This window comes from Stomoxys calcitrans, chromosome 3 (assembly GCF_963082655.1).
Source record: "Stomoxys calcitrans chromosome 3, idStoCalc2.1, whole genome shotgun sequence".
In the NCBI taxonomy this organism is placed as follows: domain Eukaryota; kingdom Metazoa; phylum Arthropoda; class Insecta; order Diptera; family Muscidae; genus Stomoxys; species Stomoxys calcitrans.
Window position 1 is genome coordinate 109,607,304 of NC_081554.1, and position 26,405 is coordinate 109,633,708.

The 26,405-nt window shown below is 39.4% G+C and overlaps 1 long non-coding RNA gene across 1 annotated transcript; it reads left to right on the plus strand.

Moving 5' to 3' along the window:
- Positions 1–14,873: 14,873 nt before the first annotated feature.
- LOC131995755 (uncharacterized) lies at positions 14,874–24,475 on the plus strand. The gene is made up of 5 exons (XR_009397602.1): positions 14,874–14,964; positions 15,030–15,359; positions 15,426–15,673; positions 15,763–15,941; positions 24,029–24,475. It is a non-coding gene; the product is annotated as an uncharacterized LOC131995755 (long non-coding RNA).
- Positions 24,476–26,405: the final 1,930 nt, after the last annotated feature.

Consider the following 26,405-nt stretch of genomic DNA (forward strand, 5'->3'; position numbering starts at 1 on the left):
AAAAGTTAATTTTCGCTTCTGACCAAGTGGTCACCTACTGCGCAGGGTTTTCCAACATTCCAATACAGGATCATACGATGACTAGCCTAGAAGTGGAACTGGAAGACTTGGAACGTCGATGGCGGCTGCTGACTCTCATCTACGAATCAGAAATGATTTCCGAGAGAGAGGCGGGAGTCAACGAATGCCAAATTTAATGCCACTTGTAAGGCCTTCAATGCATGCAAGTCTCAGATTCTTGAACTTTTAAGTATTGAAAGGCTTAAGGTTGCGAAGACGCAGATAGCTTCGAAGGCCTCGCCCACTAGCGATTCTGGATGCTTAGTGAAACTCCCTCCGTATGAAACGGAGATTTTTGCAGATGGGTATGATAAACGGCCAAGTTTTCGAGACATATTCTCAGCCATTAACGACAAACATCCGAAATTGTCTTCGGCCCAGAAATTATACCATTTGAGGGCGAAGACACGCGGCGAGGCAAGTCAGATCATTAAACAATTTGCACTCACTTATGGAAATTATGTTTTGGCATGGAATGCTTTCGTAGCCGCTATGAGAACAAGCGTATACTCGCCAACAGCCAATTGAGAAAGAATTTGCATTACACCGTTAACAATTGTTTATCGGTTTTAAAAACCTATAAGATTTGGACAGCTCATTGGGAGCCTACTCTGGTTTACTGGGTGTCGACAAAGCTTCCTGAAGAAACGCTTAAGGTGTGGGAAGGGTCCATTAATGATCACAAGGAGATGATATCCTGGAGTTATTTGAATGATTTTATTTCTAAAAGGCTGGATTTATTGGAATCAATTAGTGATATTCGACGTCCTGTATCGAGTTCATCATCTGGCGTTAATAAGGTTCAGAGTCATGTGAAGTTTGCAATGAGATTCACAGGCTCCGCCTTTGCCCGAAATTCAAATCCATGTCACATAGTCAAAAGGCAAGGATAATTCAGCAGCATATCGTTTGTGCAAATTGTTTGACCTACGGTCATGACGTTCAAAGTTGTCGGAGCGATAAGGGGCGTCAGACATGCCAGGCTAGACACAACACGTTGTAGCACCCCGGATGGATGGATGGCCTACTGCTCCTGGGGGTACCAACGACATCTAGTCATGCGCAGTCCTTCCACGTGGACACGTTTGTGGATGAGAATCCGTCCCCGGTGGAGGTCTCGACTTCCGGTTCAATTCTGGAGGTGCATTCTCACTTATCCGAATCTGGTAATTGCACTATACTCCCAACTGCATTGTTAGATATTGATCATCTAGGTGATCGCTTCATAATTCATGCTTTTATCGACCAGGAGACATTTTTGTCAAGTTGTTAACCTTTTGTCTATCCCTACTAGGAGAGCTTTGATTAGAATTTGGGGATTAGGGGGTACCCCTCTACAGGATTCGACGAAAATTTGTGATATTACCCAACGAGCAAGAAAACCCAAATTATCTCTAAGTATCGCAACCAAAGTGATAGTCAATTTGAATGCCACCAAGGTAGGCGACTGTTGCCAATTGGGATATTCTGCGGTCACCGGACTTGGCATATCCCGGATTTCACCAGCCGGGACGCATCGATATACTAATTGGTGGCGATATACTTCCTCAGATCTGACTTGAAGAAGAATGTTTCGGCTTGATGGCACAAAACTCGGAATTCGGTTGGATTGTCAGTGGGCCCCCATTTATGGGAGTGGTCTCGACGTATATGACATGGTCATCTCCGACGTCATTGAATGTATTGTGAGGACATTTTGGGAATTTGAGGAAATTCCTGAAGAGATTCAGCTTTCCGATTCGGACCAACGGTGAGCAGTGAGCAGTACTATAGAGACACCACCGTTCGCAGGGGGGATGGTAGGTATGTGGTACGGCTCCTTTTTAAGGAATCATTTCCCCATGGGGTTCGCGAGGAAGAGCTTTGGGTCAATACTTTCATAAGGAAACGACCTTAAGGAACTCTCCTGAGATTGGGAAGGTTTATACCAAGGTTCTCGAGGAATATTTTTCTATGGATTTTATGACGCCAGTAGGATCGGACAAGATTGCAAGTGACTCACATTACTTTTCATTTTACCTTCCACATCACGCGGTTATACGACCGGAGAGCAGGTGCGCGTAGTCTTCAACGCCTCGAAGAAAAGCTCTATTGAATATTCCTTGAACGATGTACTACACACCGTCCCTGCTCTTAAAAACGACCTTATGAACGTCATTCTACGATGACGCTTATTCTGATTCGTTTTTAATGGGGACATCCAGAAGATGCATTGACAAATACTTTTCGATAAAGACGATCAGAACTTTCAAATAATTATGTTTCGAAGCTCCACTTCTGGACCAATTGGCGACAAAGCATTGAAGACTGTTACCTTCGGGGTTAATTGTGCACCATATTTGGCAATACGTACGTTAATTCAACTTAGTGACGACGGTAAGGAAAGCCATCCGGCAGCTTCTCAGATACTTAGAAATCAAATTGACGTTGATGACATCTTATCAGGTGGTTATTCCTTGAGCGAGGCGAGAATGACTCTTTCGGAGGTAATTGATTTACTCGCTTTAGCGGGATTTCCACTAAAGAAGATAACGGCAAACCACGTCGTCTTATTGGAAGGGATTTCGAACGAGGATCTTCTATAAGAAGATTTTTTTCGACTTGAGGACAATAGTGAAGCCAAAATGCTTGGTATTCTTTGGAACGCTATGTCTGACACGTTCTTTTACGGTGTTCACCCAATTCCATCTTCATCTCAGACAGTGACGAAGCGTACTATTTTGTCCTTGGTTTCTAAATTATTCGAACCAGCAGGTTGGTTGTCTCCCATTATTGTTGTGGCCAAGATATTGCTACAGCAATTATGGATTGACGGTACCGATTGGGGCAAGAACGTTAAACCACATTATTTACAGAAGTGGTTCACATTCATTAAGGATATTCTCGACATTGGCGAAAAAACATACTAAGATGGGAGAGGTATTCACCCGAGAAAGAGATTCATTTACATGGGTTCTGTGACGCCTCCGAGAAGGCATATCGTGCTTGTATCTACGTACGAGCTTTTGACCTAGGAAATGAGAAAACCTCATTTCTGTAAGCAGGAAAGACCAAAGTAACTCCTTTAAAAATAATAAGTTTACCTAGATTAGAGCTTTATGGAGCGGTTTTGTTGGCAGGGCTTGTAAAGTCCGTTTGCATTAACCTCAATTTCAATGTAAATCGTATCTGATTCGACAATTACGTTGTCATGGCTACGGAAACTATCACACGAGTTGTCAAAAGAGTATCTAAGATTTTAGATCATGTTGGAAATGCAAGCAGGCTGCATGTCTTTAGTGCCGATAATCCGGCAGACATAGGATCAAGAGGTTGTACTGCAAATGAGCTTAAAACCAGGTCTTTTTGGCTACAAAAGCCTCCAATGGACTGGCCAGAGCAGCCTACGCTGACTGAAAATTAATATGAAAGGAGGACTATGACTTTTGATATCCACAGTGCTGGGGATGTTACTCTAGAACGCTTTTCTCCTAACCTTCGGTCGCTAGGTGTTCTATGCTATATATTCCGCTTTATGAGAAGATGTCAAAGAAGGATGGTTCCAAGCCAACAAATAGCCAATACGGTAGGCTATTTGTTGGCGGAGGAATTGCTCCATGTGAAATATCGGGTAATAAAACTTGCACAGACAATGCATTTTCCTGCTGAATGAGGATAATGAGCCAATTCATTCTTAAAGTAGTCTTCTGTCATTGAATCCCTATCGGGATGCCCAGGGACTTCTTAGAGTAAATTAACGGCTACTAAATTCGGATATAAGCTTTAATGAGAGACATCCGATTAATCTTCCAGAAGTCAAGGTTCTGCAATTTTTTGATAGAATTCACACATAAAATTATATTCCATGCAGAGCTCAACGCGATGCTTAGGGCTGTTCGCAAAGAATTCTATGTGGTCAGACTAAAAACCGCAGTGAGACACTGTGTACGCAATTGTAATATATGTACGATCTACAAACACAGAATCCAAAATCGGATAATGGGCGCTCTTCCTCCGGAGAGTAGCACAGTTTCATTGCCCTTTACTCATACTGGAGTGGATTTCGCCGGGCCTTTTGAGTTAAAAGCATCGCGTTTACGAAATGCTAGAATTCAGACGGGTTATGCGGCAATAATTGTATGATTTCTTACCAGGGCAGTGTACCTGGAAACATGTTTTGAGCTATCAACCGAAGCATTTTTGGCAACATTCAGGAGATTTGTTGGTCGAAGAGGACACCCTGCAAAGCTTTTTTCGGACAATGGTAGAAATTTCGTAGGTGCAAGTCGGTTGGCAAGACTACCAGACATTTCTTCAAACCGCATTAGAAAGTATTGTTGCGAAGTACGCGGTACATGGATTCACACGGATGTTTATTCCGCTCCACGTGTTAGGATGGCAGAGGTCCGTACGGAGAATGACATCATAACAAGACCTCTAGTAAAACTTTGCGTTTTGACTATTGAATAAATCCAAACCATGCTTTTTTAAGTAGAAATTTAACTATACCCTTAACTTCAATTTAATTAGCCGAACCAAAATCAGGGTTTGCTTTGAGAGACACCATTTACGGTTGTGCCCAGATTTTAGTCAGCTGTCAGTTGCAGCACGATGGAAAGTGGTGCGAACTATACGATATTGCTTTAACTGTCTGTGTCCGGAGCACACACAAGAATGGTGCCGTTCGAGAAACAAATGTGAAGTTTGTAACCAGCCTCACCACACAAAACTTCACAAGGATAAGCAAAAACGTCAACATCTGCCTAACCACCACCAAAAACAACACAATGCAACAGTTTGTCTGCACGATTTGGCTACAAGACTGCATACCCGATAATTGGAACCTCAGCATATCATGTCCCGTACACAAGAAAGGAGATATGATGAAATGAGTCAACTACAGAGGAATAAGTCTCCTCCCCATCGGATACAAGATGCTCTCGAGCGTAATGTGTGAAGGATTAAAATCTTAAGTCAATGAGATAGTTGGGCTGTATAACGCGCCTTTAGACCTGGTAAATCCACCATAGATATTCAAATCATATCTATGGTCAAATCATAAAAAAGACCCGAGAAGGACAAATCAACACCTACCACCTCTTTGTTGGCTACAAAGCTGCTTTCGACAGCCCTATACGGTATTTCAAGCCATGTCTAAATTTGGCATCCCTGCAAAATTAATTAGACTCTGCAGGATAATACTTGCTGATAAACGTAGCTCAGTAAGAATGAGTATAACTCCGGACCATTCAATACCAAACGAGGTTTCAGACGAGGAGACAGCTTATCGTGTGATGGTCATTGTAACAAAGGTGGAAACAAAGGTTTATGCGTCACATATACACATAACCATCATTCATGGCTGAAAAATCGAAATCATTTAATTTTTTTCGATGAATGGCGTCTATCGATTACAGTTTACAAAGCAATCCCATGGCAACCGGTTGTACGCACCGGATTGACCCGATGGAATCCTTCATCAGCAAGGGCTGCCGCCTCAGTGTACGTGTTCGTCTTTTTTCGTCATGAGAGAAGCACATCCCGGAGTGCCTTCTCCGCACTCTTCTGGTTCGTGTCTGGATTAAAAGAATTAAAAAGAATGGATTAAAAAGAATCCCGGCCCCGGTTCGGTTCGGTTTGCTAGAACCGCCTCCATCATCGGTCGGTGTCGGTGAGGTGTAACCGGTACATGGAGTGGGTACATTTCAGATCTTGCTCTGGCCTCACTTCACTACGGGAGCAAGGTGCTGTGCGAACATAGCCAGCAGTGGGTCACAAGCGTCGTCGCCTTCTTCGTACTCGTCGTCCGACTATGTGACCCCCACGACCTCTCCTGTACGGCGATATACGCAACGGCAGAATCCCATCCCAAATATTGCCAGGCCAGTGCCGGGAAGTGTATCATTTTTGCAGCTAAACTGCAACGGACTCCGTAGCAAGTTCGATAAGATTGTGGATTTCATAAGTCGGAAGAGCATATTGGTCGCAGCGATCCAGGAGACAAAACTGGCCAATACCTGCTACTTGCACAGTTGGCACGGATACAATGTGCTACGTAAGGAGTGGAGGTGGGGGATTGGCCTTGGTGATATACCATTCCGTGTAATATAGACCCATCTCGCCTGGCGCTAGTGACAACTACATGAAGTGCATGGGAATAGCAGTCAGGTCCGGTACTGCCGAGATAGGGCTATACAATGTGTCCATACCTGTGTCCCCATTAATTGCCAAACTTAAAACCCCGACATAAGTGGGTTACTATTTGGCCATAATCGTCTGGTTCTAGGGGACTGTAATGCGCATCACACTTCATGGCATTCTCCCCTAGGTAACGCCCAGAGTGGCATACCCTTGGCAGAGCAGATTGAAGGCTCCACGATTTGCACGGTGAATGAGGATGCCCCAACTAGGATTACGAGGAGATGCAGCAGCTCGCCAGACATTTCCACTGCATTCCCTGATCTCCTCCGCTCGCTTTGTACAAGCCGGTCGAATACCCCAATTGCGGCCCAATTTCCAGGCGCAGGCAGTGGTACTCGCAGACGAGCGTGATGGGATTCGTAGTATGGACCCCACTAAATCAGCGAGCTGAATCTGGAAATAAACAGGATATTCAACGAACATAGGCGGAATTGATGGCTGGAACATGTGGACCAATGTAACTTAGGCACCGGTTTAGGCAACTGTTAAGTCACTCTGGAACTCCGGTAGACGGGATGACAGGACCTCACTCACTTTTGGCGAAATAACCGTGACTGATCCGAAGAGATGCGCCAGGTTGTTTAACCGTTAATTGATTGTGCATCCCAAGAGTGACAGAGCAAGGAGGAGAGCCATTCGCCGCATCCGTGGTCTCCGAGCCGATGGACAGCCATCGCAATTTACCGTAGGCGAAGTTACGAATGTCATCAATGGCGCCAAATCATCCAAGCCCCGACGGAATCTTTACAATGATGTTGAAGAATCTGGATTCTCCTGGAGTTGAGTACCTTACTACTGTCCTCAACCTGTCTTTTAACACAGTTCCCGATGTCTGGAAAATGGGCAGCGTGATCCCGCTACTGAAGCCTAGGAAGGACCCGAGTTTGGGGGAGTCGGACAGACCGATCTCCCTTCTCTCACCAGTAGCAAAGACGTTTGAGCCATTACTCCTCCCGAGCCTCGTAGGAGAATTTCCATTCAACGACCACAACAACTGCTTTGCATGCCATCACCGCTCACATTTGCAGTGGCTTCAATCAGCCCAGGCCATATGATAGGACGGCCCTCGTGGAACTGGATCTATCAAAGGCATTCGACACGGTCACCCATGCCAAACTATTTGAGGACATCGCCAACATGTCCCTCCAGCTAGGTTTGAAACGGTGGGTCGCGAATTATCTGTATGGTCGCCAGTCATTTGTAGAATTTAGCGATAAGTAGTCGAAGCACCGTAGAGTGAAACAGGGAGTTCCCCAAGGTTGGGTGATATCTCCGGCACTGTTTAACCTCTACCTATCCTCCATTTCTGTGATGGTCGATGAAGAAATGATTTCCGAGGCGTCCAAATTCCTGTCTCGACTGAATACAGTGCATTTATCATAGATGTATTTATTGATCCATCCATCGAATTCCTGGCTGTTAAATTAAAATATGGAAATAAATTTTTATTTTTGACTTGTTCATATATTCCTCCTGGATCTACTACTGAGATTTCAATTTACCTTCTATTCATTGGAAGGGAAATACTGATACAAACTATTTATTACCCGTCACAAAAAATGGTCATGTTGTGGAATTTATTGAAACAATTTTGAATACTGGTTTATGCCAAATTAATAGAATTTTCAACGCTAATGATAAGATGTTGGATTTACTATTTACCACTGAACCTATGCAAACTTCGCTACAAAAAACAAACGCTAGTCCTAGTCCAGAGGATGTATTTCATCCTACTATTCACGTTGATGTCAACCGTTCTACCTCTTTCCTTCGCAAAACACGATTGTCTAATATTGATAGTATTTATGCTTTTTCGAAAACTGATTACCGAAAACTTAATACTCTTATATCCGAAGTTGGTTGGCATGAATCACTTCCATTAAATGATTTGGATGAGTCGATTGTTATATTTTATGATATTCTTAAGGGTTGTATCCAGAAATCCGTTCCTGTTAAATGTAATTTCATTGGTAATGGGCCACCTTGGAATAATAACAAACTGCGCAACTTGAAGAATAGAAAAAATAAACTATATAAAAAGTATAAGAAAACTGTTACTGCGATGGACTTTTCCAAATACTCTGTTGTTCGTTCTGAATATAACATCTGCAATAAGATCTCATACAACACTTATTTGTCGAATATAAAAAGTCAACTACAAGTAAACCCTAAGTCTTTTTATAAATTTGTAAACTCTAAACGTCGGTCGAATACTTTTCCAAAAGTTTTGAAATTTGGAGCCATCGAAGCGGATGATGACCTTTCCATCAGCAATATGTTTGCAGACTTCTTTGCCACTACTTATTCCCGGAAAACATATAATAAAACTAATGAGCCCTCCCAAAGCTTCTACGGAAATAGCACGATATCTGTTCCACTAACAACATCTGATACTGTACAGCATTATTTGAGGAATATGAAATGTTCCTACAATCCAGGTCCAGATGGTATCCCTAGCAATATTCTTAAGCACTGCGCAAATTCCCTGTCCCGTGTTCTCTCAATATTGTTTAATTAATCTTTACGGAAACAATATTTCCCTCCATTATGGGAAAATTCTTTCATTATACCCCTGTTTAAAAGTGGATGTAAATCTGAAGTCACCAACTACAGAGGAATCGCAAAGCTTAGCGCTATTCCGAAACTTCTTGAACACTGACTCACTGTCTCATCAAGTTTCTTCACTGTTATCACGATATAAGCATGGATTTCGTAAATCGTACTCAACTGTAACAAATGTTTTGGAATTAACTACAATTGTAAACGAAGGATTTAGAAATCGTTTGCAAACTGACGTTATATATACTGATTTTAGCAAGGCTTTTGATAAGGTAAATCATAGTCTTCTATTACACAAGCTAGACCTCCTGGGGTTTTCAGACTCGTTGCTAGCATGGATATCAAATTACCTGTTTAATCGCACTCAAACTGTAAAATTTAATGATTCTGTTTTTAAAACTATTGATGTTTTATCTGGAGTCCCACAAGGTAGTCATCTTGGGCCTATTTTGTTTTTATTATTTATTAATGATCTACCATCCACTGCCACTTTCTCTCGAGTACTTATGTATGCAGACGATGTTAAACTTTTCAAAACCATTCAAAATGACACAGATCAACTGAAACTACAATCCGACCTTGACCGATTATACGATTGGTGTCAACTGAATCTAATGGAATTGAACATACAAAAATGTAAACATATATCGTTTTACAGATTAAATCATCTAACAACAATTTACTCTATAAACGGTTCGCCCCTAGAAACTGTGGAATCAATCATGGATCTTGGCTTCTTGTTAGATCAAAGGTTAAACTATAGATCACATATATCTTTGACGATCAATAAAGCCTATGGTTCTTTAGGATTTGTTAAGCGTTGGAGCAAAGAGTTTGTTGATCCAATCGTCACAAGAAATCTATACACATCCCTTGTTCGACCGATACTGGAGTATGGTTCTATAATATGGTGCCCAAATTATATAATCCACTGCAATTCAATTGAGTCTGTGCAAAAAACAGTTCGTGTTATTCTGCTTACGTAGACGTAACTGGACATTTAATACTTTACCATCTTATAAGGAAAGATTAAATTTGATCAAATTGCCTTCGTTGGAAAGTCGGCGTTCAATGCTGAATCTGAATTTCATGTTAAATATACTAAACGGAAACTTGAAGTCGGAGTTTCTGTTGGACCACATCTACTTGAACGTGCCGCTGAGACCTTCACGAAATTTTAATCTTCTTCATGTTGAATACTATCGTACGAATTTTGCGAACAATGACCCATTTAGGCGTTTATGTGTTGAATTTAATAAATTTTAAAATAATATAGATCTGTGCGAAAACAAATATTCTTTAAAGAAAAAGATTATTATTTTGCTGAATTCGTAGTTATTAAGCTTAGTTTGTATATATTGTATATAGTCTAGTCTGTAAGGATTATAATATCTATAGACTAATAAATAAAAAAAAAAAAAGTGGAATAATATTCAGATCTGTCGGAATACCGCCCTCCGAACTGCGACGGGCTGTCACCTTCATTCTCATGTGCACCACCTCCATCAGGAGACAAAGATCCTACCAGTGCGAAGACATAACTACATTCCGTCTAAGCAATACCTTTTGGGCTGCTATCGCAGGGACCTTCCAAATCATCATCTTATGGATAGGTACCCACCGCCCAGAAGCCTTAAGGTAGATCTACATGATCTAGAGCATGAGGCTCAGCGCTACAAGAGATAACCTCTAGATCAAGAGGCATATCACGCAGGTGTAGACAACATTCATGCAGACACGGTAGCAGATGTGGTAAATGGCTACCGGGAAAAAAAAGTTCAAAACAAGAGCAATTTAGAATTAGTTAGGGTTAAGAAAAAAAATCGTTTTTCTGTGATCTTAAAGTAATTAATACCAGCGCAAAAATAATCTTGTGAGCGTAGGATTTACAGAGGCTATTAGGATCTGTGGTTTAGAGAATTCGTTGCTCCAGGCATTTACAGGGGAAAACATTAATAACGAAAACCATACTACCAAGACTAGGCTAAATAGCAGATCTTAGGGTTTTCAGCGTGTGAATTCGATAATTGGCTCGAATTTAATTAAAACAATACTGGTGTTAGTGTTTTAGTCAGCTTACGTTGTATGTTTTAGGCTAAGTTCCACAACAAAATAATAAGACATAAAAAAAATTGAAAATAGGAAGAATAGTTTTAGTTTCTGTGGTTAGTAGTATAAGAATTATAAAAATAAATATTTTTTAATGGTGAATGTTAATAACTTTGTGTTCTTTGTTTGGCTCGAGGTCATCGAACAATTTTCAAAAACAGGTGTTGGTGTTTTATTTGATTGTTTTGTTTGCAATTTTTACCAATATTTCGAATACTACCGGTGATCTTCATCAGGGTTTGAACTATAAATTTAACAAACCAGTAATTTGACAAAAAATTAAAATTATAGAAACATTAACACATTTTTGAATAATCACAATTTAAAACAAAACAATATACTTTTCCTAATATTTATAAAGTATATCGTCTTTTCTGATTGGATTCTTGTGTTAGTATGTATGTCGACGTCTTTAAAATTTGGTGTATGCCCTGTTAAAGTGCAATGTGCTGCAAGTGCAGTTTTTCTATAGGTTTGTTTTCATTTTCTGGTCAGATTTGTGAAATGATAATCTTGTCTTTAATTTCGCTTTAGTTGTTCCCACATATGTCATTGGACATAAATTTGCTTCATCCCCGTTACATTTAATCTTATAAACTACATTTGATTTGTCCTCCTATTTCATCCTTGATTTAGTCCTGCTGAAGAGACTATTTAATGTCCTGCGGCTTTATAAGGCAAGCCGGTATTTTTCACTGTTCTACATATTTGAACTGGTAAGTCTTTCTGAAAACCCTGGAATATGCGTCGTTTTCTTGAAGATTTTTGGTGTTGGTTCCCTTTCGTTGTTGTCCGTTCTATTCTTGACGAATTTTATAAGGTCCTTAATAGTTTTGTTTGGGAATCAGAGTACTTGTAATTTTCCTTTCGTATTCTTTATGATATATTTTGTTACTGATATTTACTTATTTATTTTTATTCTTCTCGGATGATTTGAATGATAATTAATGAGTCTCCCAGACACAGTATGCGAAGCATGCTAGGAGACATGTGTACATATAAACGTATTAAAGGGATCCCACTTCAATCCTACAGGCATAAAACAACACATTAGTAGACAAATAATTCAATCTGAATATAATAAGCATAACGAACAGCATCCTGTTGACGAATTATACCGCGATTGCCCCAAAAATGTATGGCTTATCCAAAAACCATGAGGAGGGAACACGATGAACAATTTGTTCATCAAATAATTCCCCAACATATGGACTATCAAAATATCTAACAGACATACATATTAAATAACTTGACTAAAGATTCACAATACAACATAAAAGACGGGATGGAATTTAAATCAAAAATCAATGACAAGGAAATCAGAGACAATGAGGTATTAATATCTTTCGACGTTGTGTCTCTATTTCTAAGCATACCGGTTAATTTTGCCATAAATACTATAACCGAAAAATGGAATGACATTCAGCAGCACATAAAGATACCAAAAGATTTATTTATAGAATTGTTAACATTATGCATAAATGTTAATGGTATGAGCAAAATAAAGGCATACCAATGGGCTCGCCCATCTTTGCGATAATCGCCGATATTGTGATGGAAACCTTACTAGACACTTCAATTGAGAAATTTACAAAAAAACCAAGATTTCTCACCAAATACTTGGACGACATACATACAAGTTCTAAATTCCTTCCACCCACAAGTTCAGTTCCAAATGGAATGTGAAACAGACAACAAATTGCCATATCTTGACACCACGTCCAATCGACATCAAAATAAGCTAAAATTAAATTGGTATCAAAAAGATACAGCATTTGAAAATTGTTCCATGACTTCGAGCCGAACCAAGAAGACAAAGTTATAACATTCCAAAGGCCAACAATAAAATCACAGAAGTTAAATGCTAATATAATAATGTTTGTGTAAGTTTTTTTAATATGGTGAAGTTGGTTGCATAGATTGGTTATGAGCTGAGCTAAACTGTGGAAAGTGGGGTCCTCGAAAGAAATACTCCTAGGATCAGGAGGACCGTGTAAGGGAGGGCAGTTGTGGATGCATCCATCAAGCTCCTTGTCGAAAAGAAGAGTTGTTTTTTATGTGTTAAACTTGTTATGGATCCGCCTAATGCGGCGCTATGGTGGGGTTCCGACTCGCTCAGTCTGGGCATATTTATCCAGGGGGTTCTCAACCCTGCCACCATCAGCCCTAGGGGTCGAACAATAAATCTTACTGAATTGAAAGAATACACGAACACACAGAAAAATGACAACACACTACACGGCCATGACTCGGGAACTTGGTGTTCTCTGTTCCCACACTTTGCCCGCCCAACCTAGACCCTTTTGTCCTAAAACAACATATCTCAAAGGGCCCCGTATCCACGAACACTCACCTCATTTGTAACCTACAACCTCATATTCCTCTCTCACAGAAAAACACTTAGCAATTCATATTATACTAAACAATCAAACATAAAATATTTATTTTTATGGTTAATGGACTTAATCCTAAACGTTAAACATATTTAAAGAAGACGCTTACGGAAATCTTAACACCTGCTGTTATTCTTAACGTGAGACACTAATTTCGACTACCAATCACATACGAAAAGGGGGTTTGCTTTAATTGCCAAATCTGACTAATTTGCTGATATTTACTCCTTCCTAAACGAGCTCGGTTAGTTGGTTTTAATGGACCTCATCATTTAGTCCATACATGAAATCTAAACCACTATCATTCTTCCCTTCGTATACTTTGATAACCTTACCTCACTCACTCAATTCCTGGCGTTAAAAAATCCTCACAATAAAATAGAAAAATTAACTTGAACTTACAACTAGCACATTAACTACAAACAATCACAACTTAAGATAACGACATAAATAATTTAGGTAATTTTTTTTTGTCTTTTTTTTTTTTTGTCTTTAGATTAAAAATCGTACTTCATCTAATATTTTATGCATTACTTTATGGTAGATATGTATTTAATAATTATTTTACCTTATAGCCATATACTTATAGGTTATTTAATTTCGTCTCATTTTAGGTAATAAAAATCGCCGTTTCATCACCACATATTAGAATGCTCCCTTGGCACTTCGGTTTCTAACACGATACGGCTGGTTTCACCACAGTATTAGCAATTTCGGACTGTATTTTGGCATCAACAATTCATGGCATTAAACTTAGCAATTTTTCAAAGGTTATGGCATAAAACGTTAACAATTTCGGCATCAAAGGTTATGGCATAAAACATTAACCGACTTCCCCCCAGGCCAATACTTGGAGGAGCCAGTATTTTCTTCGCCTTGGTTGTGGTTAGCTTTGAATTTGGCGATATCTTTAAGGAACAACAAAGAGAAAAAACATTCACACACATGCCTAACATTTAAGCGTTAGTTATAATAACTTACATTGTTTTGCACGCACAAAATACATATGTATAAGCAACACACAATCAATAAAATAAACGTTCTGTTTACAATTTAACTATATTATAAACTTTCCACTTTTTCCGTACGGCAATGAACACTGTTTTTGTCTGGTGGGTATTAAAGACAACGGTTTCTTGACGAAATCTCAAAGGTTATTAAAATAGTCATCTTCCGCCGTTATGCCTTTTATAGGGCCGCTACCAGTGCGCATCCCCCAACATTCATTCGCTCTCATTCCGCCTCTCACCCGCAGCATTCTCTCCTTCAGCGTTGTGCTACCCTAGGGAAAATCACCCTACGTGTCCGCACTAACTTGACCGAGACCAAGTTGGTAACACTGACTATAACTACATGTGAGCCGGCCTTTCAATGTATCCGGTTTGCTCACTTTTCATTTGCCGGCAGCCACACACAACACCTAATTAAAAAGGCTGCTGGTTTCCAACAGTCGTTTAAAAAAAAAACCAAGTCCCATGCAACAAAACTTCGACATTTTCGGGGCTTTCGACGAAAATGCCGATGTGCAGGGCTTGAAAAGTGTCCATCAAAATCCCCCATAAAGGATGGCCACGAAATAGTGGGATGACTGGTTCCCCTCAACGAGGATAAATCCTGGTCAGCCCGTGGAGGGAAAGAAGACACCTTGGTGTACGGCACACAAGTAAGTCCCTGTAAAACTCCTGGCGTAAAAACCAACATAATACGTATTCCCCTTCTGTCTTCCAGATAAATACATGATTTTTTTCATTGTGGAAAATATCATTTTTGGCGTTTGTATGGTTGTGCGTACGCACAGAAAAAATCGTAGCGTGGCCTGATACATACGTACACCTCTATATATGTGTGTGTGTAAATGTACGTACAGGCACCATTCACCACCATTCATCAATGCCGTTGCCGTCCCATATCATCGACCGATGCATATGCCGTTATCCCACGCAAAAAAAAATGTACACACACTTGCATGAAGTGTTTCGTTCCCCTTTTCACACCGATGGGAACATTGAAAACATGAACATGGCCCTGAGGCAATTCAATTGAAAAGAAAGTGAACTCGTGAGTATTCGCAATCGTCCGTGACAATACCAATTCCAATATGTAACAGCGTTTCTGTCTGTCTAGGAGTTTAAAAAAAATGGAATAGTTTGTGCCGTACGGAGACAGCCTAATTCTTCTTCAATGCACAACCACACGCAACCTCCAATCGATGCCCCAGACTAATGAACAATTTCTGGCAAGGAAATTCCGTCTGGCCAGGTAGTGTTAGAGACATTTAGCAGTGGAAATATGCAGCGTTTAGCAGAATAAAACATTCCAATTAATGTGGCCTTACGCCATTAATTGGACAGCAAAACATTCGCTGGACATAAGTGAGTTATTTCACAGACTATTTACCTAGTTCGTATAGCGTATTGACTCACTCGCATTGTCTAATTTCTTGTATTCATTTGCCTTTTAGGTACTTGGTTTTAGCATCGTTGAAGTGGTGTGACCTAACTTGATGATTATTACATCCACCCTGTTCATAGACAACGTCTGACAGGTAGCATCAGCTCGAGATGGATTGTGGACAACAAAATTTCCTCTCAACACCTGATCGTAAACAGTTGCAGCTCAATGTGCCATCCAAAACCCATGGTTAGTATTGCTGTGTGTCTCCATCATATTGAAGTGTGTGCATTTATAAATGAAAACAAACATGAGTGTCGTGTATTCCCTTTTCGCTCCCAAGGGAGGTAAATAAATTCCAATTGGAAATATTCGTGTAAATAATTGTGCATGTCATCGTCAATGTCCACAATAGGCTGCAGTAAACATATCACGAAGTGATCAAACTATTGGTCTGTGTGCGTTAAACTATTTTCCATGGCATATGAAAAAGTGTTCTGATAGAATATTAAAAGTTTACAAAATGTGAATTATGGATTATTATAAGTCAGATATTGTCATTAAAAGGGATCATACTGCCATCAACAAAAAAAAAAAAATACGAATCAATAAAAAAAAAGGTTAATGTATTATTATGACAGTGGGCCTAATGCATAAATCAGCTGCATTTATATATGCATATTTTGGTGGGATATAACCAAAAAAAAAAATCACCACCCTAATTGTGTTTGCATTCGTCACAAAAATAATATAAGCTGAATGAATACTTGTAAGGCGTCATGGATGTTCTTTTTCTTTCTCCTTTTTTAATGTGCTGACGTTTTACGAAAAATTAAAGTTCAGTGAAATATTTCTGTCTTCTTTGTATTGATACCTACATCTTTATTTCTTTTTCTAGATTTTGTGACAATTTATGAAGGAGTGAAATAAATGGAAACAAAGACAACCCGCTACACAGGCCGTCGCACAATCACACAATTATGGACATCAATTTTTACTGGATTGAAGGCATGTGGTCAATATATCCCCACACTTTCTCCTAGGGCCATTCGGCGTAGAGATTCGCTTGGAAATCAGTTAATAAACCAGATTAAAATCATGACAAGTAATTTCATTAAATGCAGTATGCATTTAATGGATTCCTGGAGGTCATCACGTTTCGTTCTGTTTTCGGGTTCGGTCTATTGCCCATTTAGGGTCCAACGTGGGGAACTCCCACACCCTGTTGTCTCATAAGCCGGGCAATTATGCAAATTCCTAAGTCTTATCGGGCATAGTTAAGATAAAATCGGCCAATAAATAATCTCCAATAATAAAAAGAAAATTAATGCAAAAAGGCAAAAAAAAAATGGACGTTCACAAACATTCATTTTTTTTTTTTTTTTTTTTGTATCTATATTGCACAGGTACTATCTCTATATCACAGAACTATTGTTGCCGTCTCACCACTCGAGTAATCACAGAAATTACCTAGTCTATTAAAGTATAAAATATAAAAACTGTCAATAATTTCTAATAATAATCAAAATAAAAATGCAAAAGGGCAAAAAAAATGGACGTTCACCAACATTCATTTTTTCTTAACCTATATTGCACTTATGTTATTATATTACAGAAATATTGCACCTTTTTATACTTTAATATCTTTAACATGGAAATTTCCCAGTGGTTTACCTTGGAGTGTTTCTAAGCTATACATGTTGCTCCCGATCGGGTTTACCACTCTACACTTTAGAAACTTCTTTCCAAATTTCGCGTTGATATTGTTCTTAAAATCTGACAGCATGTGGTTTCTTCGATAGACCTCCTGTCCAGGTATAAATTTCACCACGCGTGCTCTTTGATTGTATCGTTTGGCACTATTTTCAAATGCTTTGTGCATATTGCTCCTCATTTTCTCTCGCATCAGTTCCAACCTATCGTTTTTATCCAATTGCTGTATCTGATGGTCTGTTAGTGATAGCAGTCTTTTGGCCAACTTATAATCTGTGCCACTCGTAAACATATTATACCCAAAGAGGGCGAAGAAGGGGTTGACACCAGTGGACGTATGGACAGAGGTGCGAAGGGCTTGCTCGATATCGGATAAATATACGTCCCAGTCGCGATGGTCATTCTCCACATAAGTCCTGATAGCAGCCAGTACCGATTGATTAACTCGCTCGGAAGCGTTTGACTGTGGCGAATAGTATGCGGTTGTTAAGTGATTAATTTTATAATCCTTAATCATTTTCTCAAATAATTTTGACTTAAATTGTTTGCCATTATCACTATGGATAATTTCTGGGACGCCAAAAATGTGAAATACCTGATCCTCTAAAAATTTGACTACATTTTAAGCAGTCGCTTCCTTCATAGCGTGTAAAAAAGTAAATTTTGTAAAGTGATCCAATACAATAAAAATGTATGCGTTCCCCTTTTTGGATCGAGGGTACTTCCCAAGGAAATCCACATACAATTTTTGGAAAGGCCTTTCCGTCACCACTTCACTGCCGATGGTAAGGTTCATATGTTGATTTACCGATTTTGTCTCTTTACAGGTACCACAGTTTCCGACATATTGTCTTACCTGTGATACCATTTTGGGCCAGTAATAAAACGTTCGTAGACGGTTTAGAGTTTTATTGGAGCCATCGTGTACTGTGTTATTATAGTTATGTGATTTCTCTATTAAGGCATAAGTGATATCAAGTGGTACCCACAGTTTCCATTCAAATTCTTCTATATCATAATCAAAATTTTTCTTCCTTATGTAGATTTTATTGTCATCTATTTTTAAATCGGGTAGCACTTCTTTGTTTTGGAGGATCGTTTCCCGAAGTTCTGTATACTCCTCACTATCAAAAGCTGTAGTTTCGAAATCCAATAAATTGTCATCCATGTCTAATTCCTCTATCGTCAAACCGGAGTCGATAGGCATGCGGGATAGGGTATCCGCCACCACGTTCTCTGATCCCTTGCGGTGTTCGATGGAAAAATCGTAGGCCTGCAGCTGTAAGGACCATCTTGCGAGACGACCACTAAGATCCTTCAGTGACATCAGCCACTTTAGGCTTGCGTGGTCGGTTATTATAGTGAACTTCATGAGTTCCACATAGGGTCGAAACATTTTCACTGCTAACACGGCTGCCAAGCATTCCTTCTCTGTGACTGAATAATTTCTTTGACATGGATTCAGCTTTTGCGAATAAAAAGCGATAGGATTTTCTCCTCCGTCTTCGTCTTTCTGAAATAGAACGGCTCCGACACCATAATCCGACGCATCGCATTGGATAAAAAATTCTCGGCGGAAGTCTGGGTGTCGGAGGACTGGTGCTGATGTCAATGCATGCTTAAGAGTTTGGAATGATTCCTTTGCTTCTGAAGATATTGAAAACTTTTGGCCTTTCCTTAGGGTGTCGGTTAGAGCAGCTGATATAGTGGCAAAATCCTTGATAAATCGCCTGTACCAACCGGCAGTGCCGATGAAACTACGAACCTCTCTAGGAGATTTTGGTACAGGGATTTTCAGGATGGCGTTAACTTTTTCGGGGTCAGTTTTCAGACTACCATTCCGGATTATAAAACCGAGGTATCGCAATTCCTTGAAGCAGAACAGAGACTTTTTTAACCCAATCGTCAGATTGGCTTTCTGAAGACAATCGGCTACTTCCTTCAGCAACTTCAAATGGTGGTCGAAATCATTGGCTATTATCAGGAGGTCGTCCAAGTATATAAACACGTTCGATTTGAGACTACCTGGTATTACTTTGTCCATCAGCCTACAGAGACGCTGAGCCGCATTACATAAGCCGAAAGGCATTACTCGGAATTGGTAAAGCGGTCGACCTGGAACCGTAAAGGCAGTGTATGGCCTTGCCTCTTCTTCTAACTCAATCTGCCAAAAGGCGTATTTCAGGTCGACGCTGCTTATGTAATGCGTCTCATCTATTCTGCTAAGTATTCCATCAATGTTCTGAAGCGGGTAGGCGTCTTTAATGGTTAAGGCGTTCAGCTTTCTGGCATCTAAACAAAATCTGTTTTTGCCGGGCTTACGGACAACTGTCGTGCGGTTGCTCCATGCCGAATCACTTTCTTCTATTACATTTAGGACGAGCATATTATCAATCTCATTGTATACGATTTCTTGGACCGCAGGTGACAGCGGATAGTGTTTATCCTTCACCGGGTTAGCACCTTCTATCAATCTTATGGCGTGCTTTTCCAATTTCGTACAACCAAGACCTCTCTCTTCGAAAGTGGGGAAGCTTTTTATGACTTCGTCTAATTTCCTCTGTTGAGCCTCTGTCAGTATGTGCATATTCGTATTCTGATTGGTGGAGTCACTATGTATTTTCCTTTGTAAATTCACATCGAGCTGTTCCATGGGAAAGATTTGTGGCGCAATCCCAAACAGTCTCCAAAAATCAGTTCCCAGGTATAAGTCCTGCTCTAAATCTGGACATAGATACAAAGTCATTTCGTGAATTTTCTTATCGTATTCCACATCGACTTTTATCCTCCCTAGTAATCTATGTGTCTGTCCAGAAGCAGTGCTGACATTGGAAATATATGGACTGATTTCCAGCTCCAATTCTTCCACGAACTCTCTACAATGCCGTCCCAATAGGCTGACTGTTGCCCCGGAATCTAGAAGGCCCCTAATTTGTTTCCCTCCGATATTCACGGTAGCATATGGTCGTGGATCTTTCACATTTCGAAATCTTATTATAGCTTCTGACACAGTTCTCTTTAATACCTTATGTTGTTGCTGTCTTTCTCTTAACTTCAATATCTTTAACTTATTCCTAATTTGCCTGTTCGGACTTTTGATAGATTTCCGATCTACATATAAACATTCCTTTCCATCACTGTTCTTTTCGTCGAAAATTCTAGCTTTTGTTCTATTATAATTCTCCTCCCTAACAGCTAGCGGTAAATAATGACGAATTTTAGAAAAATCATTCTCACTCTTGTTGGCCCTTTCTATTTCGGCTGGGGATTCGGAAGGGCGGGATGTTCGGAGGAACAATGGTTCCCCGCTGCAACCATGTTCTTTCTTCCGTTTCCCGTCCTACACTCAACACATTTAGGAGTAATGGTGTTCTGTCTACCACATTTAAAACAAACCCGATTTCTCTGGCTCGCAGTACATTCCCTAAACACATGACCAGGCTTTTGACAATTCCAACACGCTATTTGGGTACTTATTGCTGATAGATCAACTATTTCATCGGACTCCTCAAAAACTGGAATAGTATCCAGTTCCTCCTCTTCTTGAATAGCATTTACTCTGACCGGTCTATTAAAGGTTGGAGGTGGCATTGGAGCTTGGTCTCGGCGGAAAAATGTTCTTTCGATTTCTAGGCATTCAATCCTGAGTTGTTCTAGAGATGCCACTGGCATCGAATACACGATACTGGAAAGATTCCTGCGTAAATTCTTTTTGACTAGAGATATCATTTCGATTTCTGACACTGGTCTCTCCAATCGGGACCTCATCACATTTATGTCTTGAAAATAGGTATCAATTGATTCTCCTGGCAACTGTCTGCGTTCCAGCAAGTCTCTCATCTCTTCAAAACATGTGCGTCTCATTCTAAATCTCTCTAATAACCCATATTTTAAAGAATTACAATCTGAAATATTATTGTTCCTCTGCTGTAGCCAGAACCAGTCATAAGCAGGTCCTGACAGTAAAATATGAAACTCATTTAAAATGTCCTCCCATGCCAAACTATAATGCCTTTGGAAGTATTCTAAACGGTAGATAAAGTCTTCTACTGAAAGGCTGTTGGGTCTACCCGAAAAATTCAATCCAAATCTCTCTACTTTAATTCCATGGTTACCATTGCTCATAATGGAGGGTGTAACGATGTTTCTACGATTCATACTCGCATGATTTCCCAAGTCGGACTGAGAGAACTGAGGTATAGGGTCATTTGTTGGATGTGATTGCGATGTTGGATTTTGTGGGGGATCATTACGTCCGGCCAAAGGTATCCTGGAAACGGCATCAGTGAGTCTATTTATCACTCCATATACCTTTTCTAACTCCTTTGTCACGCTCTCCTGAACCAAAGATTGTAAATTAGACCTAGCATGGTTCAAGCTCTCCTGAACTAAACTTCTTACTAAGCTGTCTACTTCCATTGGGTGGTCTTGAACTGGTGGATTTTGCGGTAGACTTGTCAGGGGAATATTCTGCGGCAACCTTGCAGCGACTAGTGCCGCTCGGATTGCCATTGGCTATAGAACCAGACAGATCTGTAATTGTCGGATCAATATTCGCATTAGCGTTTTGCATTTTGGAACAAGTCTTTCTTTTCTGTTTTGGTCTTGGCGATGCAATAGATGATCTACTTAAATCAAAAGCTAATGAACGGTTTCTTTTGCTTCTTCTTTTGCTAGTCGCGTTCTCGCTCATTAGTATTTTATATCAATTTGAACTTTATATATTTTAAAATTTAAAAAAAAACGGTAAAAGAAAAGTGGATGTTTAAATTGCAAAAATACTAAAACTATGCTTAAATATTAAGCAAGTATAAAAAAAGGACATATAAAATACTGGTTAAGGTTAGGTATTCAAAGATAACACAAATAAATATAGGTTAATTAAACACAGAATTAGTGACAAAATTAGTTATAAAACAAAATTAGTTTAACGATACACCATATATAATAAGTACGAGAGGAATTAGGATGTGTTTTCAGCTACTCTTGAGGTGAAGTGTGTGGGTTTATTCTGTATTTTAAACACAAAAAAAAAACATTTCTTATAAAAGTGTCCTATAACTAGGTTGTCATGGCGTGTTGTTTGACTGGATATACACAAAGAAACATTTAATGATCTACGGTTAGCACCACGGCATTTTTCAACAAAAATCTGATAGAAAAAAGATCTCGCGTCAAGAGAAATATTGTACAATACAGCACATGACAGCATCGTCATGTCAGATATTGCACTTTTCCCAAATGCTAAACCTAGTCTATTGTACCTACGCTAAGTAATAATAAAAAAAATTACACGGAAACATAAACGACAGGTCATTAACACAATACATTCATTGTTACACTTAACGAACAAGAGCTATTGTATAGACCCTAACACAATGGAACGAAATATCCTAATCTTCTAATTGTCTAAACTAAATATTGCACAAGTTATCACAGTTTTAATTGAAAAAAGTGGATGCAATATCCGTTAGCCTTTTAAGAAGATGCGACATTACGTTTAAAACTATTTCACCCTATGGTCTATTGCCATGTGCTTTGTGTTATTGCACATTTTTAAACTATTGTCCTGGTCTTATAGTTTTGGCGCTTTGGTTATGCGTCACTGTAGTACAGGTGTCATATTGCACTTAGAATTTAAAGACTATTGGACATTTATGGTTTTTAAATTGGGCGCCATATTGCTATGGAACCGCCTAATGCGGCGCTATGGTGGGGTTCCGACTCGCTCAGTCTGGGCATATTTATCCAGGGGGTTCTCAACCCTGCCACCATCAGCCCTAGGGGTCGAACAATAAATCTTACTGAATTGAAAGAATACACGAACACACAGAAAAATGACAACACACTACACGGCCATGACTCGGGAACTTGGTGTTCTCTGTTCCCACACTTTGCCCGCCCAACCTAGACCCTTTTGTCCTAAAACAACATATCTCAAAGGGCCCCGTATCCACGAACATTCACCTCATTTGTAACCTACAACCTCATATTCCTCTCTCACAGAAAAACACTTAGCAATTCATATTATACTAAACAATCAAACATAAAATATTTATTTTTATGGTTAATGGACTTAATCCTAAACGTTAAACATATTTAAAGAAGACGCTTACGGAAATCTTAACACCTGCTGTTATTCTTAACGTGAGACACTAATTTCGACTACCAATCACATACGAAAAGGGGGTTTGCTTTAATTGCCAAATCTGACTAATTTGCTGATATTTACTCCTTCCTAAACGAGCTCGGTTAGTTGGTTTTAATGGACCTCATCATTTAGTCCATACATGAAATCTAAACCACTATCATTCTTCCCTTCGTATACTTTGATAACCTTACCTCACTCACTCAATTCCTGGCGTTAAAAAATCCTCACAATAAAATAGAAAAATTAACTTGAACTTACAACTAGCACATTAACTACAAACCATCACAACTTAAGATAACGACATAAATAATTTAGGTAATTTTTTTTTGTCTTTTTTTTTTTTTTTGTCTTTAGATTAAAAATCGTACTTCATCTAATATTTTATGCATTACTTTATGGTAGATATGTATTTAATAATTATTTTACCTTATAGCCATATACTTATAGGTTATTTAATTTCGTCTCATTTTAGGTAATAAAAATCGCCGTTTCATCACCACATATTAGAATGCTCCCTTGGCACTTCGGTTTCTAACACGATACGGCTGGTTTCACCACAGTATTAGTAATTTCGGACTGTATTTTGGCATCAACAATTCATGGCATTAAACTTAGCAATTTTGGCATCAAAGGTTATGGCATAAAACGTTAACAATTTCGGCATCAAAGGTTATGGCATAAAACATTAACCGACTTCCCCCCAGGCCAATACTTGAAGGAGCCAGTATTTTCTTCGCCTTGGTTGTGGTTAGCTTTGAATTTGGCGATATCTTTAAGGAACAACAAAGAGAAAAAACATTCACACACATGCCTAACATTTAAGCGTTAGTTATAATAACTTACATTGTTTTGCACGCACAAAATACATATGTATAAGCAACACACAATCAATAAAATAAACGTTCTGTTTACAATTTAACTATATTATAAACTTTCCACTTTTTCCGTACGGCAATGAACACTGTTTTTGTCTGGTGGGTATTAAAGACAACGGTTTCTTGACGAAATCTCAAAGGTTATTAAAATAGTCATCTTCCGCCGTTATGCCTTTTATAGGGCCGCTACCAGTGCGCATCCCCCAACATTCATTCGCTCTCATTCCGCCTCTCACCCGCAGCATTCTCTCCTTCAGCGTTGTGCTACCCTAGGGAAAATCACCCTACGTGTCCGCACTAACTTGACCGAGACCAAGTTGGTAACACTGACTATAACTACATGTGAGCCGGCCTTTCAATGTATCCGGTTTGCTCACTTTTCATTTGCCGGCAGCCACACACAACACCTAATTAAAAAGGCTGCTGGTTTCCAACAGTCGTTTAAAAAAAAAACCAAGTCCCATGCAACAAACTTTAAAATTTTCTTGTTCGTCCCTATGGGTTCAAGTTTGGCAAGGGTTGGAACCTTCCTGAGTACCCTGACAAACAAATGCAAATGGGACTCTCGTCGGAAGAGGGACGCGCCGCGAACGTTTCGAGCCATTTGGCGCGAAACAGCGATTGGCAAAATAACGAAGGCATAGTAAACCAGCAGTGGTAATACCCAAACTGTTGAAATATTATATAGACAACAGGGAAACAATAGATAATACGAAGATATCGCAGTTTTAACGGCTATCTAGTATTGCAACCACGATTAAACTAAAATCAGTGATAAAATGTGCAATATAAGTTTAAGTTAGTTAAGATTAGGATATCTTCGACATATACTTTAGGGTCAGTGCAATAACTTGTTCGTGTTTTATGTAACAATTTACGTATTGTGGAAGACCTGCATTTTTTTTTTTTGTGCAATTAAAAAAAGTAGATGCAATAGTATCAGACTTCGCCCAGAGATAGACGGCTCGGTCGCGAACCAACATCTTGGGACAGCGTGAACTTTTCTATTGGTGATAACCCCCTGCAAAGAAATGCCGTGAATGTGTGTCCAATGTTCATAATGCGCTTTTGAATTGTAGTATACAGTCTTACACAGATATCGACAACCGCAAGCGGACACCATATACATATATACAAAAAAAAAGTAATAAGAATCCACTTGGTTTAGCTCGCAACCATAGACCTTGAAAATACAACCAATTCGCCAGAAACTATATAATAAATAAAAAAAAATAAAACTGTCAACTCGCATGATTTATGTATGTTTTTTGTTTTTGTGCTAACCTTAAGTAGTTCATTTCTAGTAATATAGGTAGACTTACAAAAAATATTTAGAAATAAATGTGTAGAGTGTGAATTGTAGTGTGATTAAACCATTAGATATATACATTTTAAATTTAAACCATCCTCATACCTTTTGAAAAAAGGCAGTAAAATTTATAGTCTCTTTTCTTGAAGTGCAAACTGTTCATTCATAAACCACAATTCGTTTATTTGCCAATGAGTGCAGAGAAAGTTAGGAGAACCAGCAAACGACAACGACGGGTTTTTGATTTAAATAGATCTTGTCCACAGGTAAATCCGAAATATATAAAGGGAAAGAAAATAATGGCACCAGCTAATCCTAATTTAGATGGGCTTCTCGATACCGAGATGGTTGAGAACAACAAGACCGGGACTAAACCCGAAAATAGACCCAGTGACCCGGGTCAGGGCCAACAAGCTTACCCATACAGAGAAAAGATAGACAAGGCGATGCAAGAGAATATGCAGGGAAACCACCAAAAGATTCGATCTCTCGTACACGAAAGTGTGAGCCAGGAGATGGCTAAGTTTGCAGTCGGGATGCAAAGCCTCTCCGAGGCAGTTAAGAACTTGGGCATGGGCCATAATTTAATGATGGGTCAGTTGCAGAACATTCCAACATCTCCTAATGACGCAGGCGGCATCAATGAAGGAATTAATCATGAAGTC